The sequence below is a fragment of the Macrobrachium nipponense genome, chromosome 4, assembly GCF_015104395.2.
Source record: "Macrobrachium nipponense isolate FS-2020 chromosome 4, ASM1510439v2, whole genome shotgun sequence".
In the NCBI taxonomy this organism is placed as follows: Eukaryota; Metazoa; Arthropoda; class Malacostraca; order Decapoda; family Palaemonidae; genus Macrobrachium; species Macrobrachium nipponense.
Window position 1 is genome coordinate 87,522,179 of NC_061100.1, and position 20,198 is coordinate 87,542,376.

Consider the following 20,198-nt stretch of genomic DNA (forward strand, 5'->3'; position numbering starts at 1 on the left):
CTGAATCCCCAGATAGACTACATTCTGGCTGGGGACCATCTGAGATTTCTCGAAGTTTACGATTAATCCTAATACCTTCGTCAATTCCAGGATTGTTGACAGGTCCTCCAGACACTGCTTTCGAGACCTGGCCCTGATGAGCAAGTCGTCCAGGTATAGGGAGACGTTTATCCCTTTCATGTGAAGGTGTTTTGACACATTTATCATCAAGTCTGTAAAGACTTGGGGAGCCGTAGATAGGCCGAAACACAGGGCCCTGATCTGATAGATCCTTCCCTCGAACATGAAACGAAGGTACTTCCTCGACGAATGGTGAATCGGGACGTGAAAATATGCGTCTTGAAGATCTAGGGACGCCATCCAATCTCCTTGACGGAGAGCTGCAAGTACTGAGGCAGACGTTTCCATGCTGAACTTCTGTTGTTCTACAAATTTGTTCAGCGAACTTACATCCAGTACCGGCCTCCATCCCCCCGAGGCTTTCGCTACGAGAAACAAGCGATTGTAAAACCCCGGGGAGCTTTGATCCTGTACCAGCTCTATTGCTCTTTTGTCCCACATCTGTTCCACCATTTGACGAAGAGTATCCATCAGAACAGGGTCCCTGTATCTGGCGGACAGTTCCCTCGGTGATGTTGTCAAGGGGGGCCTGTCCTTGAATGGGATATAATAACCCTTCTTGATTATTGACATCAACCAAGGATCGGATCCTATGTCTTCCCATGCTCCCGCAAAGAACTGTAACCTGGCTCCTACAGGTGTCTGGAGGAAAGATTTCTCATTTTCCCTTCTTAAAGGGACGTAAGGCAGATCTTCCCCTTTTTTTCGTTGACTTCCTTCTGGCGATGGATCTAGCCTGAGGGCCTCCTCGAAAGGGCTGCTGTTGTTGAGCTGGCCTAGTAGCTTTCTTTTCCTCACTGGCCACAGGTCTATTCTTCCTTGAGGATTGCCTTAGAAGATCTTGAGTGGCTTTCTCAGTTAGCGAATGGGCAATGTCTCTCACCAACTGAGAAGGAAATAAATGTTCAGAGAGAGGCGCATACAATAAAGCGGATCTCTGCGAAGGCGAGACGGCCTTAGTGAGAAAAGCACTATGAACCGCCCTCTTCTTTAGTATTCCCGCACAGAAGAGGGAGCATACTTCTGCCGATCCATCTTGAACTGCCTTATCAATGCTTGTAAGGATACAATGCAAGGTTTCAGGGTTTAGTTGCTCTTTTTCATGGGACTTCTTAGCAATAACCCCAAGGGACCAATCCAGGAAGTTAAATACTTCTAAAGTATGGAAAAGTCCCTTGAGGAGATGGTCCATTTCCGAAAGACCCCATGTTGCTTTGGCTGAATTTAAGGCATGTCTCCTCGATGAGTCTACGAGACTGGAGAAGTCCGATTCAGCTGAAACAGGCAGAGACAATCCCATATTCTCTCCTGTTTTGTACCATATGCCTCTCCTACCCCTTAGTTTAGCGGGAGGCATGCAAAAGACTGTCCTTCCTAACTCCTTCTTTGTCTTGATCCAGGAGTCAAGTGATTGTAAGGCCCTTTTCATAGATATGGCCGGCTTCATTTTCAGGAAAGATGAAGACTTGTGCGCTTTCGTACTTGAAAATAGAGAGCGCGGAGAAGGAGGAGCGGCTGGAGTCAAGGCATCTCCGTATTCTTCTAAGAGAAGAGAAGAAAGAACTTTATAATTCGAAAGTCCTTCTCTGTTAGTAATTTCATCCTCTGAGACGTCTTCTAAATTAATAGGTTCGGAAGGAGAAGGCTCCCTTCCCTCCTCTGTCTCCTCCCTTGATTTCTTCCTTTCTGAAGAAGAAGCACTTCTATTAGGAGAGGGACAAAGAGTAACTCTCTCTCTATGTTTATCATTAGGCGAGTCATGTATAACCGTTTTACGACTGTTAGACTCCTGTCGGATATCAAGATCTTCATGAGGAGAATGCGCCTGGCGTTTAGAGGGAGTATCTCGCTGAGAATACTCCTGGAGCCTGGTAGGAGTATCCTGTTTGGAATACTCCTGGTGCCTGACAGTCGTAACACTCTTCGAATACTCCTGGTGTCTGGTAGGCGCATCTCGCTCCGAATACTCCTGGCGCCTGTTAGGAGTATTAAGCTCAGAATACTCCTGGCGCCTGGTAGGAGCATCGCGTTTCGAATACTCCTGGCGCCTGGTAGGAGTATTAAGTCCAGAATACTCCTGGCGCCTGGTAGGAGTATTAATTCCAGATTACTCCTGGCGCCTGGGAGGAGTATCAAGATCAGAGTACTCCAGGCGCCTGGCAGGAGTATCTCTTCCCGAATACTCCTGACCTTTGGAAGGCGCATCTAGTTCCGAATACTCCTGTGGTTTGGTAGGAGTATCGCCCATGGAAGGCGCATTTCGATTGGCAAATATATTGCGCTTAGCAGGCGCTTTACTCCTATCAGGAGTTCTCTCTTCTCCAGTTGGCTCTTGTTGCTTGGATGAAGTTCTGGGCCTAGAGCGATCTACAGTAAAGTCAGGCTCTTTGCGCCTACTTGGCGCCTGGCTCCTAGCTGGCGCCTGGCTCCTAGCTGGCGCCAGACGCTTGGCAGGAGTTACTTCCTTTTCCACTTCTCTCCTGCCTAACGCACCGCTTCCCCCAGAGATGGTCGCCTGTGCGACACCTCCCCTGGAGGGTTCGTTGCGCCCGACAGGAGATCGGTATTTGGATCTCTTAATCGGAAGCCTATCATCTTTCTTACGAGTAGGCTCTTTAGAAAGTACTCCTACCAAAGACGCTAATTGCTCCTGTACATTCATCAAAATTTTCCTGGTCGAAGGCTCATTCGAATCAGGAGAAGGAGATCTGGAAGGCGCTCGAGAGTTTCCTACATTCCAAGGATCTAAATCCTTTCTAGCCTTCTTCATTACCGAAGGCGCATCCTCTTCAGAGAAGCGCTCGGGGCTAGAATTGACCTCAGGTTCTTTCCAATTCCTCTTCAGCGGACGTGAAAGCTTCGACTTCTTCCATCCTCTTCTCGGAGAAGGCGAACTAGATGACGAAAAGCACTCACGAAGGACGCTTTTCCTATAGCTGTCCCTGGCAGTCTGAGATGTATAAGATTCTGCCGAAGGGACGCCTGATCGTTGGGGATTCTCCACGACCCCCGTACGGCTTTCGACTTTCCTTCTCCTCTGGGCCAGGGAGCTTGGAAGAGGTCTAGACCTGGGAGCGTCGCAGAGACGACCAGACGCCCCCTCCACTACACTGGGGACACTAAAATCACTCGAGAAACCACATTCACTTCTCTTACCTTCCAATGCTTCCATTTTTTCCTGCATTCTTTGAAGGGAAGCTCTGAGTTCCGCCATTTCTGAGGCAGAATCAGAGGGATTAACTTGTGAACGGGCTGAAATAGAATGGGCATAATTATGAGAAGAAGAAGAAGCTACAGAACTAGATAAAAGTTCACGAGATCTAGACATTTTTCGGCTTTTGTAAGCCGCCTTCCTCTCTCTATCTTTCTCTAACTTCTTCAAGTAAGAAGTTAGATTCTTCCATTCTTGCGCACTCAATTTCTCACACTCGTTACACGTATTCTCAATTGAGCATTCAACCATTCTACAACCCCTGCATGTAGTGTGAGGATCTACCGAAGCTTTCGGAATCCACACCTTACAGCCCTCATTCACACACACTCTGAAGCTAACACTAGAATCAGACATATTCACGAAAATCCAAAGTGAAGTCCAAAAAACAGTCCACGATAGCGAATGCCAAACAACGATCCAAGTACGTCACCAAAAATCAGTCGAAAGATGATCAAAAGCGTTGTGAAAAAAGAATTCCAGTCAGGAGGAAGTAACAACAATGTTGATACTACCGGCGACAGAGAGAATCTGATTAGAAAACTGGAATGGTTCCTAGTCCTGCCACCCACAGCAGGGCGGTAGATCACCTGACCTACCTGTAGCGAGTGCCGCGAAATTTGAATTTCTGTCGGGGACGACGGAGTCGATAGCTATGTATATATCTGACAGGTAAGTTGAATGTATGAAAATTCTGGGTGCTATGTTGAGCCTGAATGGCATGACTCTGAACAAGTAAGCCTGTCTTCCTAGTTTGAAGCCTAGGTAGGGAGAAAAGTTTCTTGCTATCGGGACGTGATAATAAGTGTCTGTAAGACCGATAGAGGTGGTGACGACCCCACGGGGAAGCAAGGTCCGCACCTGCCAGACGGTTAGCATGCGGAACTTGTCGCATTGAATGTATGAGTTGAGATGGGACAAGTCCAGAATCACTCTTCGTTTGTTCGTGTCTTTCTTTAACACGGTGAACAAACGTCCTTGAAATTTCAGGTGTCTGACTTTCTTTATTGCCTTCTTTTGAAGAAGGTCTTTGGTATAGTTTAGAAGGTCTGTCGTTGGAATTTGGTGGAAACTGACTGGTGGAGGAGGCCCTTTTATCCATCTCCACCCCAGACCTTTTGATACGATACTGTGGGCCCATGTACTGAAGGTCCAATGGTCCCGGAAGAGGTACAGTCTCCCACCTACCTGGAGAGGTTCATTGATTGGTTGAGGTCTTACTTCCTCTGCCTCCTCTGAAACCTCTGCCCCTGAGGAGAGCTCTGGAACCAGCTCTGTGCGGGTAAGCTCCTCTTGCTCTACTACCCCTTGTGTGCCTGTTATAGTTTTGAAACGTCCCTTGCGCATCAAACGAAGCATTGAAAGCCGGGGGCATCACAAAAGTAGCCGAACTCGAGGACTGTCGAGTTGGCTGACTTTGTAACAGTACAAATTGTTGTTGTTGTGGTCGTGCCTTAGAGGTTGAAGGTTGACCAAGCAGGGAGACGGGGACTGCTTGCACCACCGCCCGTGTCTGAGAGGTCTGGAAAGGTTGATACTTCCTGACCCTCTTCCTACTCTTGGCTTGCGGTCCGGAGGTCTCCGACTTCCTCTTGAATGGAAGGCCCCAGCGGACACGAAGGTTCTGGTTAGCCCTAGCTGCCTCATTGATGACACTGTTAACCACATCATCAGGAAAGAGGTTGGATCCCCAGATCGAAACCTTAATAAGCTTGTTAGGTTCATGCCTGATGGAAGCATAGGCAAGTACATGCTTCCTGCAATTCTGCCTAGCTACCACAAAATCATACAGGTCACACTGGAAAGTCTGTAGCAGCGACTTTGTTAGGACCCAGAATAGAGGTTCTTCAGCGTAGACAGAAGCTGTCAACTCTGAAGTAGTGACCGAGTTGATCGACCTACTCAGTCTTCACTTTGCCTCGAATTCTGGCTTTACCATGGCATCCGGAATTCTGGGTAAACGTTCACTAAATTGTGTGGAGGCACACTCCAGATCGAGTCTGTCCACTGTGAATGTTTCCGAAGCGCCCAACCAGCACTCAAAATCTCCAGGAAAGAGCAGAGATGTAGGCTCTGTCTCCCGAAGCTGACGCATTGGCTTCTCCTCCATTCCGGCCTGCAGAGTTAATTCTGCAATCTTGGATGTACAAGGGGTTGGGATGTTATCCCCCACCACGAACATGGTGTAGCAACCTTTGTGTGGCATCAACTTAGTGTTGACGCAATTCCATTCCGAAAGGGTGCGGATGCGACTGCGCTTGATCTCTAGGATAGATCACGGTCTCCTTTGGGACCCTGTCTACCCTGACAAATGCTTCCTCGGCTAATCGGGCGTAGCCTGGGAAGGGGAATTGGAGGTCCGCTGGGAAGAACTCGTAATCTTCCACCGGGCGGGTTCCACAGCCTTCAATTGTCAGCATACCCTTCGAAAAGGGAGCATGCAGTGCCAACCGCCATGGGTTGTTGTCTTCGAATGGCGGTAGCTTAGATGCATCCGGCACAATAAAGGACTGCTGTGTGCCCTCGGACTGAATAAGTCCGGCCAGCAAGCTCTCCTGAGTCTGAAGCCTCTGAGCCAGAGACAGGATGGACTGCCCTGATGTCTATAAACTTGAGGCGAGCTGAGAGGACATCGATTGGAATCTAGTGTCCACCATACTGCCCATCCTCTCCATGAGAAGATTAGCAAATGCATCAGGGTCGAAGCCGGACTCCGCCGGTCTGGCTTCAGAACCCTTAGCTCTCGACCCCTTAGGTGGGGGAGTAGCTTTCGCCGAGGAAGTCAAAGGCTTGGGGGCCAATGACGACCTGGCGGAGTCCGCCGGAGAAGGTTTAGCTGGTCTGGTAGCCTTCGGCAGGGACTTCTTTTTCAGGGTTTTCACCTTGGGGATCACAGAACCAGACCTATCCCCAAGGATTCTGGACTTCGAAAAGCCCTGAAAGGAAGAGGAAGAAGAAGTCAATGGACTACAAGCAATCTTTTTACTACTAAAACCACCTGCCTTACTTACTTCCCTACCTTCTTCCTGAGAGTCGATGGTCATCGGCTCACGATCCAGACTGATGGCTGCTACTTCCTCCGTCACCTCCTCTCACAAGCCCTCTTGGTCTTCCGTGGGGACCTGGGTTTCTAAGCAGATCCTCTCTATGAAAGGGGCCGCCACTTCCTTAGCTACTGCTACCGAAGACCTAGCATTAGGGTAAAGGAGAGAACACATCTCCTCCGACAGCACGTAGGGGCATCCAGCGGCAACATTCCTCTCATAACCGCCCACCCAGACCTTAAGGTTTGCCAGTGAGGAGGCTTGAGCGCCAGAGAGGTCTGTAAGAGAAAACGAAATCAGATCCTCCAATGGTGCCGAGGAAGCCCGGAACTATGATCCAAAACTAAGACATTACTGAGGTGCGAATGGTACCTACCGACTCATTGGTTATATATTCTCCACCAGAGTGTAACACACTTCACAGCCATCAGGATGCCAGACTAGGATGTTGTCAACCTGCACCGTACAGCTAGCATGAGATCGGCAGACCTCATGCCCACGTGGTTGTTGGAGAACAGCTGAACAACCCAGACAGCGTACCATCTGTAAGTTGGAATTGATACATGAGTATCATCAAAATAGTTCCGCCGGAGACAATTCCGGCGGTATATGTACATTTAGACTAGTTCTACTAAACTAGCTAAAGGAAATATCAACTCTAAAGTAAGATTTCCTTAACATTAACTCTCTGAGTGTCTCCGCCTACTCCGGAATCCAAAATCTCGTTATCGCAAAAGCTATGATGGCAGAGTTGGCCTGATACGAGCAGAACAGGAAACAAGGTAAAACCTAAGCCTGAGTCTGAGTGTACCAGAGTAGAGTAGCAATTCCAAGTCAATTGGAAACGCATTCTCTAAGCCAAGTTCCACCCCCACCGCAGTGGGGAGCAGTGATAACACCAGAGAACATGGAAAAACAGAGCGGCGGGAACAGCGGTACTAAGAACTCCGGTGTATAACATTCTGGCGAGTGTGATGGTAGACCACCCTTCGCCCCAATAACACAGGCCCGGAGAATACCCACAGAGACTACGTAATCTTCTAAACCTTAACCTCCTCCGGCTAATCCCCTGGAGCAGTGCTTGATGCTCTAGCTGCTGTTCCCCGGTAGGGTTACTGGGACAGCGAGCTAATGAAGCACCGCTGGACCAGGTCCGGAGCGGGAGGAAGAGCCCGAAGGAGAAAGGTAAACTAGTAATCGCCTCGCAACAGCGACCGGTCAGGTGATTACCACCCTCCGAGAAGCCGTGAATAGCCTACAACTAAAGGGGGCAGAAGACGGCAGGCCAACTGACACCCTAAAGGAGGTAATAGCCAAGGCTATACTAACAAAATACTAACAAAATATAGATAAGGAATTATTGGAAGTACCGACGAATAAGGCAAAACTAGAAATCGCCTGGCAACAGCGACCGGTCAGGTGATTACCACCCTCCGAGAAGCCGTGAATAGCCTACAACTGAAGGGGGCAGAAGATGGCAGGCCAACTGACACCCTAAAGGAGGTAATAGCCAAGGCTATACTAACAAAATATAGATAAGGAATTACTGGAAGTACCGACGAATAAGGCAAACCCATATCCGATCCTAGCCTAACCCTCCAAAATCAGATATCCCAATCTGGTCAGGTAGCCTAGGATGGCGTCTACTAGTTCATAACGAAAGAGGATACTCTAGAGCCTAAACTAACCCTCCAAAATCGAATATATCGACCTGGTCAGGTAAGCAAAGCCTAGCACCTACATTACGTAACAAGAGAGGAACTCTCTAGTAAAGGATCACCCTCCAAAACTAAATTGTTAGTCTGGTCAGGTTAGCCAGGACTAGTACCAAATAGGATAGCGAGAAGTACTCTCAATCGCCTAGCCTACCTTCCAAAACCTAACCTAGATCTGGTCGGGTAGGCTAGGATAAGTAAAATTGACGCCAAGGATAGGTAAATATTTGTGTAGGACTCCAAACCTCATCTAAATACAATTAGCAATATAATATTATAATTATATAATAAAATAAATAAAAACACCTACATTACATGCATGAGCATCACGAATTATTGAGAATTTCTTTACATTCCAAAATGAAAAATGGCGTGCCGCTAGGCTAGCCTAGGTCGCCTCAAACACAATACTCGCACATGATGTAGGCAAGAATTTATCATCGCACTCTCGTGAGGGAACCAAATCGCTCCTGAAGGGCTGATGAGAAAGAGGGAAACCCCCTAATAGGCTAATAAATGTAAAGGTTCAACCCGTGATACACCAACCTATCGAAACCCATCAGGAGCGAGATGGTAAAATTTCACAACAACAGTAACATATACTGTGATGTGCAAGAGGGAACAAAAATATTTATATATGTCGCAATAATAAAAAGTTGAGAAGACCAAGTACGCGGTCAACAATACATTTAAATGGCCGACTCGAGAGACAAAACGCTCGCTCTCAAGCAACACTCAAATAAACAACATCATATCTGATGTACAATTGCACAACGCATTCAAAGTCAACAAACTTAATACTCAACTTAGAAGAAGATGCTTCTTGCAGATCAGCAGACATAATAACTAGAAAATTCACAAAGAATATTAGCAATAGACAAACGTCTTAACGATGTCGAGGGCTATGAAGGAATGAAGGTTCTTGGCAGAAGTAGTAGTGGCGAACGGAAGGTGGCCGTGTAACAGCACCCCTCTGGCGTGGGATTTTGAGAGAGGAGAGATCTAATTGGCAGAATATCTGTGGCAATGGCTTCCATTCGCTCCTGTGCTATACCGACGCCCTATGAGGGTGAGCGAGCTGGGGGTAGTAACCCCAGCATTCCATATGGCTTTTTTCTCTGGTATATTTAGCATTTACTTATAGTACCTAGAAATGAGTGCTATAAGGACATTTCACTGGGCGACACAGGTAATCCCAGAAATATATGGGGCAAAGGAAAACACCATCAGCCTCCTCAAAAATACAATGCACAACTGGAATACAATACTTACAAGCTCTGAAATATTACTAGCAGAGGTTAATATCAGGAGAGGGATCTTCCGGGGCGACTCACTGTCCCCACTACTCTTCGTAGTAGCCATGATTTCCATGACAAAAGTACTGCAGAAGATGGATTCTAGGTACTAACTCAAGAAATGAGGCAACAGAATTAACCATCTGATGTACATGGACAACATCAAGCTGTATGGTAAGAGCATCAAGGAAATAGATACCCTAATCCAGACTGTAAGGATTGTATCTGGGGACATCAGGATGGAGTTTGGAATAGAAAAATGTGCCTTAGTCAACATACAAAAGGGGCAAAGTAACAAGGACTAAAGGGATAAAGCTACCAGATGGGAGCAACATCAAACGCATAGATGAGACAGGATACAAATACCTGTGAATAATGGAATGAGGGGATATAAAACACCAAGAGATGTAGGACATGATTAGGAAAGAATATATGCAGAGACTTAAGGCGATACTCAAGTCAAAACCCAACGCCGGGAATATGATAAAAGCCATAAGCACATGGGCAGAACCAGTAATCAGATACAGCGCAGGAGCAATGGAATGGACGAAGGCAGAGAACTCTGCAGCAGATACCAGAAAACTAGGAAACATATGACAATACACAAAGCACTACACCAAAGAGCAAATATGGACAGACTATACATAACACAAAAGGAAGGAAGGAGAGGACCACTATGCATAGAGAACTGCATCAACATCGAGAACAAAGCCCTGAGGCAATATCTGAAAACCAGTGAAGACGAATGGCTCAAGAATGTGGGATGAAGGACTGATAAAAGCATACAGAGACAGGAGAATGACAAACAGAACAGGGGAATGGTACAACAATCCAATGCACAGACAATACATGAGACAGACTAAAGAACTAGCCAGCGATGAAACATGGCAATGGTTACAAAGGGGAGAGCTAAAGAAGATAACTGAAGGAATGATAACAGCAGACAAGATTGGCCCTAAGAACGAGATATGTTCAAAGAACGATAGATGGAAATAACATATCTCACACAAAAGACCTGAAGTTGATTAACAAAATCAAGAAGAAAGTATCCCTCATTGATGTCGCAATACCATGGGACACCAGAGTTGAAGAGAAAGAAAGAGAAAATATGGAAAAGTATCAAGACCTAAAAATAGAAATAAGAAGGATATGGGATATGCCAGTGGAAATTGTACCCATAATCATAGGAACACTAGGCATGATCCCAAGATCCCTGAAAAGGAATCTGGAAAAACTAGAGGCTAAAGTAGCTCCAGGACTCATGCAGAAGAGTGTGTTCCTAGAAACAGGGCACATAGTAAGAAATGTGATGGACTCCTAAGGAGGCAGGGTGCAACCCGGAACCCCACACTATAAATACCACCCAGTTGAATTGGAGGACTGTGATAGACCAAAATAACAATAATAATGATAATAATAATATAACTGTAATTACAAAATTCGTATGTGATAGTATTTTAAAGAAATAAAAATGACCTTTCCATTTCACTTTCAAGTAAGGATAACTCCTCTCTCTTACTGAGATGAGAGCATTTTTATGGAAGATGTATATGTTTATTAATATTTTCAAACAATAATAAGAATATGCTGGAAGTAAACCTTCTTTTAAACATGTTTTGTTAAAAGTAATTGCTGTCTCAGCTGCATTAATTTTATATAGGTTTTTCTCCTATTTATGGTTTCCTCATTGTTGCTTAAACTGGTGAGCAACACACACTGAAGGTTGGCATGTCTAAAATAGGTAATTATGAAAGTAAATTTTAATTTCACTCAGAGATGCTGGAGGCGGTAGTTAAACTTTCGGGGTATAACCCACAGAGTTTCTAAAGGGTAAAGTTAAATTCTAATTCCTTGGTAAGGGCCACGACGTTTTGTCTGGGACTTCAGACCTCCTCTTAGGTGGAGGAAGGTGATAAACTGAAGCAAGAGGGTGAGTCCATCTACTTTTGTACTGGCAGTGCAGTGGCATGAAGACCACTGCTGCACCACCAGTACAAAAGCAGACGGACTCACCCTCTTACTTTAGTTCATCACCTACCTCCACCTATGAAGATGTCTGAAGTCCCAGACGAAACGCTGCGGCTCCTACCAAGGAATTCTTATTTAACTTTACTCTTGAGAAACTCTACGTGTTATACCTTGAAAGTTTACCTACCGCCTCCAGTATCCTTGAATAAAATTAAAATTGATTTTCATAAGTACAGTGGACCCCCAGTATTTGCGTTCTCCAGATTCGCAGACTCACACATTCGCGGATTTCTCTCGAGAACGTTTCCCTGCAAGTATAAAAATTTTTAGTGGGTTTTTCTTGAGTTTTAACTAACAAATTAGGCTGTTTTTAGCGTTTTTATAGGGGTTCCAAACATTCGCAGGTTCTTACTATTCACTGGGGGGGGGGGGGGGGGTCTGGTGCGCATCCCCCGTGAATATGGGGGGACCACTGTACCTATATTAGACATGCGTTGTTCACCAGTTTAAGCAACATTAAGAAAACCATAACTAGGAAAGTAGAGAAGAACCAATAAAAAATTAATGCAGCTGAGGCACCAATTACTTTTAATAAAATAACAATAATAATAATTAAAAAATACTCATAGTAGCAGGAGTCTTCAAACGGAAATCCACAGTTATGTAAATGTACATACGTATAATTTAAATTTAAAACTTTAAGGATAGCTTTCAGGAACAGATTCCCAAAATCCTTAGTTTTAAATTTAAATATACGTATGTATGTACATCTGTGGATTTGTTTCTCCAATAAAGGGATTTTGACGTAAGGAAAAATCTATTTCTGGGCGATTGGCTCGTGTCGCCAGCGAAATATCCTTTAATCTATTATTTCTAGGGTAAATGTACTAACACATACCAGAGAATAAATAAATAAAGAAAAAGGTCAGTATAACTGACTCGCTCACTCTCCCAGAGAGTGTCGGTATGAACACTATGGCGAGTGAGACCACTACCACGAGCCAAATGCCAATAGAATTCTCCCACTACAAAATCCCCCAAGAGGAGAGCCGACCCACAGAGTGGGCAGCACCTACTACTACTACTCCATCCCATGCTGCCGACTGCTGCGCCTCTGGTGGCCATCCTGAAGTTAGCAGACAATCTTGGCGATGGGATGGGTAGGGCGGGATTTCGCTGGCGACACGAGCCAATCGCCCAGAAATAGATTTTTCCTTACGTCAAAATCCCTTTTCTGGGCTCAGCTCGTGTCGCTGCGCGAAATCGTACCAGAGAAATAGCACAAGATTGTAAAGAAATTTAACAAAATATAAAAAGGTCTCAAATAAAAGATAAAATAAAAATAAATCAATATAATTGCTAATAAAGATACATATACACAGTGATACAAAATAGAATATTACTTAATTTTATACTTAATTCTAATAATATTTCTTAACTTAAAGTAATATACATATACAGGAAAAATGTATCATATATGTACAAAAATGGTATCTGTGTAAAGCAATGTATCAAAACATTCTAAAGCAATTAACACAAAAGTTGAATAAAACAAACTCAACAATAATAAAATATAAAGGAATGTATATGACTTAATATACAAAACCCGTAAACATTATAATAAGATGTATCTCCTAGCATAAAAATAAGGAGATGACATCCACGAGATCAATAACCATCATCAAATGTGAGTGTCCCTAGCAAAAAAATAAGGGACACCCACTACATCATCATAAAAGCAGCTAAGACACAAGGTGACCGTAAATGAACAAGGCAGAAATAGACGAACTGTTGGGTGAGGCAGGTAGAAAGGAGGACTGGATCTTCTACTAAGGATTAGTGAGAGTCAGGAGAAACTATGTTCCCCGCTGCTACTGCTGAAAATTTCAGAGCTTCCAAGGACTTAAGTAATGACGTTTGAACACTGTCGGCGATTTCCATCCAGTATACTTTTTCTTTTTTCAACTCATCGAAGTTCATATGTTGGAAATAGTTAATTGAGGTGGCTACTGCCCTGACATCATGTGCTTTTGGGAAAGAGTCAGGATTGGCTTGTTTAATGAAGTACAGGATTTGTTGCCTGATGCCTTTAATAGATAAAGTGCCACCTTTTTCTCTCTTAAAGAGAGGACCCGATGAGGATGAGGAGGTCCTAGATAGAAAGGCTCGTAAGGCTGAAACTGGGCAAAGAGATACATCTTGTGGAAGGGGTAGTACCTTCCATGGTTCCCACCTCATCAAAGGATCTTCATTCTTAGCTATAAAGCTACGTTCCGGAGAGAGTAGCACTTCCCCTGTGGGAAGGAACTGAATATGATCCGGATCTCTGGATAAAGCCGACAGTTCTGAAATTCTAGCTCCTGAGGCCAAGCTTAATAAAAACAGGGTTTTTTCTTAAGAGCATTATAACGAGCATGTGTCATTATTGGTTTCTGAAGCCAGCTTTAGACATCGTTTAAGAACCATGATACTGACGTAGGCCTTACAGAAGGTCTAAGTCTAGCACACGCCTTGGGAATAGACGAGAAGTAGGAATCTGTCAAGTCTATGTTGAACCCAAATTGAAATATCTTTTTCAAGGCTGACTTGTTTGTCGTAATTGTGCTAGCTGCTAAGCCTTTTTCAAATAAGGATCTGAAAAAGGATATAGCTGAATTGATTGTCATGATCCTAATATCTGATTCTTTCAGGAAGGTTGCTAACTTTTTGACAGCAGCATCATACTGTCTCAAAGTTGAATCTCTTTTATCGGATTCCAAGAAGAGAATATTCTGAGGGTCAATATTCGCATCCCTTTTCGCTGCAAACTTCATGAAATCCATAAAGTTAGGGTTTTGAGAATCCCTGAGGAAGCGAACACAGTCTTCGTTTGTACTGACTGGGAGAGCCTGGGATTGGGGATCCGAAGAGGGCGAAGACCCAGTTCTAGAATGAGAGGGTACCAATTGCTCTTCGGCCAGTCTGGGGCTACTAGAGCCACTTGACCCTTGAATGTCCTGAGTTTGTTTAACACTTTCATGAGAAGATTCACTGGAGGAAAGACATAAATCTTCTCCCAGTTGTTCCAGTCTAGAGCCAGGGCGTCCGTGGCATAGGCCAGAGGGTCCAGGTTGGGGGCCACATAACACGGGAGTTTGTGGTTCGCTTGAGATGCGAAGAGATCCACCTGTAGACCTGGAACTCTCTGAAGAATCCATTGGAACGAACTGTTGTCCAGTGACCATTCCGACTCTAGAGGTACTGATCGGGATAGAGCATCTGCTATGACGTTTCTCACTCCAGCTATATGAGTGGAGGAGAGATGCCAACTGAACTTGTCCGCCAGGGAGAAGATGGCTACCATGACATGATTTAGATGACGTGACTTGGAGCCTCCTCTGTTTACGCAATGTACTACCACTGCGCTGTCCAGGACTAGCTTTATGTGGGAGAAGTACTTTGGCGGACGTAACCTTTTTAGAGTCAAGAACACTGCCATTGCCTCCAGTACGTTTATATGGAACTGACGGAACTGAGGTGACCACGTTCCTTGGACCTTCTTGAACTGGGAATATCCTCCCCAACCGCTTAATGAAGCGTCTGTGTGGATGGTGAACCCTGGTGGAGGAAACTGAAGAGGCACTGACACCGACAAGTTCTTGACTTTCGCCCACGGCCGGAGTCGATTCTTTAGAATCAGAGGGACTGAGGACAATTTGTCCCTGGACCTGACATTTGCTCGTGAGCGCCAGATTCTGGTTAGGTCTTTCAGTTTGGCTTTCATTAGGATGTTCGTCACTGATGCAAACTGGAGAGAACCCAGGATCCTTTCCTGAGATCTTCTTGACGCCAGTTTGTGACTCAGAAATTGCTTGACTGACTTCGCTATTTCCTTCCTCTTGGATGATGGAATCGACAGAGTATGGGAGGATAGATTCCATTGAATGCCTAGCCACTGAAAGTTTGACTCTGGAGTGAGTCTTGACTTGGTCCTGTTTATCTTGAAGCCTAGATATTCCAGGAACTGAATCACTTTCAGTGTTGCTCTGTTGCATTCCTCGACTGTTGAAGCCCAGATCAACCAATCGTCGAGATACGCTACTACCATAATCCCTTGCGATCTGAGTTGTTGAACTACCACTTCCGCCAGCTTCGTAAACACCCTGGGTGCTACGTTGAGCCCGAAAGGAACTACCTTGAAGGAGAATGTCTGGTCTCCTATCTTGAAGCCCAGATACGGACGAAGTGTCTTGCAATAGGGATATGATAGTAAGCGTCTGTAAGATCGATAGAGGTGGTGACGGCCCCACGGGGAAGTAAGGTCCGTACCTGCGAGATCGTGAGCATCTTGAACTTGTCGCAGCGAATGGCTAAGTTTAAGCGGGACAAGTCTAAGATTACCCTTCTTTTTTGTGAGCCTTTCTTTGGCACGCTGAACAAGCGTCCTTGAAATTTTAACCTTTTGACTCTCGCTATAGCTCCTTTCTGAAGGAGATCCTCCGCATACTCCGTCAGTTCCTTGGAAGGAAGTTGGCGGAAAGGTCTGGATGGAGGTGGGTTCGTTAACCAGCTCCAACCCAGGCTTTTTGACACAATGCTGTGAGCCCACTTGCTGAAGTTCCACCGGTGGCGAAAGTGAAACAGCCTCCCTCCTACCTGAAATTCCTCATTGGTTCTGGTAGCCTCCCCTGCCTCCTCTGAAATGTTTTCCCCTATTAAAGGGACCTCCCGATCCTCTCCCACGAAAGGATCGCTTACCTCTGCCTCCCTTACCCGAGCGGTCATACTTCTGTGAAGCTTGACTCTCGAAGGATTGATTGTAAGCTGGAGAGAGGGCGTAAGAGGTGGAGGGCTGAGGCTGAGGGGAGATAACATAAATAGGCTGTGATTGAGCCTTTGAGGTGGAAGGTTGGGCTGTTTGCACTAAGGGAACAGCCGGAACTTGCTGAGAAAAGCGTGGTTGCTTTTTCTGATAGGGCTGGAAACGTCTAGGTTTCCTTTGACCCTTACCTCTAGCTGCTTGCTCTTGCCGCCTCTTGGCCGTAAGACCCCAACGGTCCTTAAGGCTCTGGTTCAACCTCGTAGCCTCTGATTGAACGCCTTCACCATCGCTTCTGGGAAGAGGTCTGCTCCCCAGATGCTCGACGCAAGTAACCTATTCGGCTCGTGCCGAATAGTTGCTTCTTGTAGGACATGCTTCCTACAATTCGTCCTAGCAGTGGCAAACTCAAACATATCTGACTGTACCGTTTGAGTCAGAGATTTGGTCATAAGTTTGAAGAGCGGTTCTGAGCCATAGGCTATGGTAGCCACCTCGGTCATAGCCATGGAATTAATAGATCTGGCTAACCGTGATTTGGCGTCAAATTCAGCCTGAATAAGGCTATCTGGAAGCCTAGGTAACTCTTTTCACCAAACTGCTCCATAGCACAGTCCGGTTTGAGTTTGCCAGCTGAGAAGGTGTTAGGTAAGTCTTCCCACAATTCTCCGCTGAAGGAAGTAACGGAGATGTAGGATCTGCTTCCTTCAGTTGAGGCATGGGGTCCCCCTTCTGGGCCGCTGGAATGGTAGACGTCGCGATCTTTGTAAGGAAAGGGAGCGGGATACTCTCATCCATCGTAAAGATCGTAAACGGACTCTTGAAAGGTTGGATTTTCGTATTGGAACAATCCATGTCCTCTAGACACCTGAGCCATTCTCTCTGAGCCTGGTCACGTGAATAGAGGACTGTCTCCTTTGGAACTTTATCATCCCGAGTCATGGCTGAGGCGGTGAGCCTTGCGTAGCCGATGAACGGAGGCTGAAGGTCTTCCGGGTAGAACTCGAAGTCCTCGATCCTCCGAGTTCCACATTCCGGGATAGAAATGAGTCCGTCTTGGAAGGGGGCGTATGACGCTACTCTCCAAGGGTTGTTCATTGAGAACGGAGGTAGAGAGTCATACGGGGGAAGCTGGGCTCCACCTGTATTGAAAGGTGGAGGAGAGGCTAGAGGAGCTTGGCTCAGTCCGGCTATAATGCTGTCTTGGGAAGTAATCCTATCCGACAACCGAGAGATCATTTGTTCCATGCTACTTTTTAGAGATCCAACCAGGTCGCCCACCTGTTGTAACAGACCAGCATTGGAGTCCAAAGCCGGAGCTGCTGCGGAGGTGGAGGGGTGGCTCTGAATCGGAACCAAAGGTAGCGGAACTGACGACTCTGCCGGAGTGTGAGATCTCTCTCTGGAGGATTTACTCCTCGAGGACTTAGAGCCGGACCCAGAAGCTTTAGATCTCTCTGCTCCGGGATTCCTAGCCGGAGACTTACGAGAGGAAGATGACGCCGAAGCCGTCTTCTTAGACGACGACGACGTCTTTGTCAAGGATTTCACTGCTTGACCCTTGACCTTGGGTCTAACTGAAGCGTCAGGAGGAGTATATAGTTCGTCACCCGTAAAGCCTTGGAAGGATGGAGAGGTTGCAGGAGTAGAAGAAACAGTTGCACCCAAGGATATCCCTTGGGTGTCCACCTTACCTACCTCGACCAACAGGTCGTCTACACCTACCATAGGTTCTACATTGATATCCAACGTCGCGACTTCCGAGGAGATGTCCTGGCCTTGGTCAGTCAATGAGGCAGCCAGCTGTTGCTGGATAAAGGCGATAGTCGGGGCAGCCTCTACTGGATCGACGTATCCTGTCGCCTTGCCTCCGGGGAAGATTAGTACCGCCAACCTTTTCTCCAGGATGTAGGGCATACCCTTGGCGGCGTTTTTCCCGAAACCGCCGACCCAGGCCCGCAGGGTTGCCAGTGCGGTATCCCTCACGGCCGGCGCCTGGAAGAGAGGGTATTGATTAGATTTAAGAATAACTTAAAACTAAACTAACTTAAAGCATAACTTAAAATTATAGGGGCTATAAGGCCCCTTGAATTTACCTTAAGTTAGAGTGATTGATGTAAAACTTAAGCACTAAAACAGATGAGGACCAGCTACCGGAGATGGTATACTTACCCCGTCTAAAAGCTGGCTCACCAGATCGTAACATATGGTACACGTCTCATGGTACCAGACCTGGATGTCCCCGTGCGGAGTCGCGCATGGAGCATGGGACCGGCAAACTTCGTGTCCACATGGGTCCTGAAGTGTGGCGGCGCATCCCGGATGCTCACAGTTGGTGGTCTGTAAGTGGAAAGACACATGAGTATCTTAAAGAACATCACTTACAGGCTAAAGGACAGAAGAACTCCGTTGCATGCCGGAGCTCGGAAAAAAATTTGGGCATAGCCCCTCCCTTAATCGCCTGAATAGGCTATAAACCCCGGAGGTATCCGGTGAAACATGAAGGGAGGGGGAATGGTTTAAGGTACTTAAGATAAACTTAATAGTTTAACATAATAGAACTTAAACCTAAAGCTCGAACGTACCGGACTAAGTCCAGTGCGTGGCGGAGTGTATAACTCAGTGAAACGGAGAGGTTAGAAGGGACCGACTGTATGTTCCGGTCCACCCCGTGGGGTAGACTAGCACCTTTCCGCTGGATGCCAGGTCTCCGGTGGTAAAGGAGCCCTAGTAAGGTGGGAAAGAGCAAGGGGCATACAGACTCGGGCTAGTAACGGAGCGATGGAGTAGTAACGGAGGGGGGGAAAGGCCAGTCCCCCCCACCTTACCATCCGACCGGACCGAGAAGCCGGAGAGGTCGAGTCCAGTCTGGGTCTGTCCCGTCCTCCACCCCTCCGCCTGGGGGGAGAGAGGAGCAGGCTCGGGTATGCGGAGCGAGCATGGGCAGGCCTAACCACCCCCCCCGACCCTATGGAAGAGCGGGAGGGGGGCAAGGTGACTGGACAGGCGTCTGGCTGCCTCGTGATCACATAGTGACCACGGGGCGATAAGAACAACAACTAAGCCTAGACCACAACCAACTGATCAGAGAGATGCTATCGGGAAGCAACCGAGCTGAAAAGCGGTAACATAGAGGCCCAATGGGCCATGACCTAGGCTAAGCGAGCCAGACGCCTAACTAACCTAACAATATCACATAAATATACAAAATGAATAACAAAATGAAAGAAAGAAAACAAAATAGTAGGAGAAAAAATCCAGGAGTGTACGACTAACCCGAAGGCAAGTCTACCACTCAAAGCTAGCCGAGGCCGATACTAAGAGCCGTGGCTAGGGTCTGGATGGAAGAGCCTACATAAGGTAAAAGACATGCATGCATGACAAAACCGTGTAGACCTTACCCTAAACAAAGCGGATAATAAAAATAGAGCGTACAAAAGCCAGGGGAAGTTCTGGGTATGGGCGACCCAGAACGGACCCACCACGAGGCAGAAACATGCTGCCATGCTTCCGACCTAGAGACCGTATTTATACCTAAAAAACGGCAAATACGTGCTCAGGGCCGGAAAAACCAATTAGCAATAAACATTGAGTACTTAACTTAGCTGCTGCGATGGCTGCACGCTCCATGGTAATAAAATCCAAAGGAAAGGGCACAAAAACACAGATAAGAAAATGGCACGTGTGTCTCGTGTGCGCTAACTGAAAAGGATGTCCACCAGAGGCGCAGCAGTCGGCAGCATGGGATGGAGTAGTAGTAGTAGGTGCTGCCCACTCTGTGGGTCGGCTCTCCTCTTGGGGGATTTTGTAGTGGGAGAATTCTATTGGCATTTGGCTCGTGGTAGTGGTCTCACTCGCCATAGTGTTCATACCGACACTCTCTGGGAGAGTGAGCGAGTCAGTTATACTGACCTTTTTCTTTATTTATTTATTCTCTGGTATGTGTTAGTACATTTACCCTAGAAATAATAGATTAAAGGATATTTCGCGCAGCGACACGAGCTGAGCCCAGAAAAGGGATTTTGACGAAGGAAAAATCTATTTCTG

General features: G+C 46.4%; 1 protein-coding gene across 1 annotated transcript in view; it reads right to left on the bottom strand.

The window, feature by feature from the left end:
* The window catches only part of LOC135211432 (GPI ethanolamine phosphate transferase 2-like), a 468,113-nt gene that overhangs the window by 261,283 nt on the left and 186,632 nt on the right, over positions 1–20,198 (bottom strand). The gene's annotated exons all lie outside the window — the stretch shown is intronic.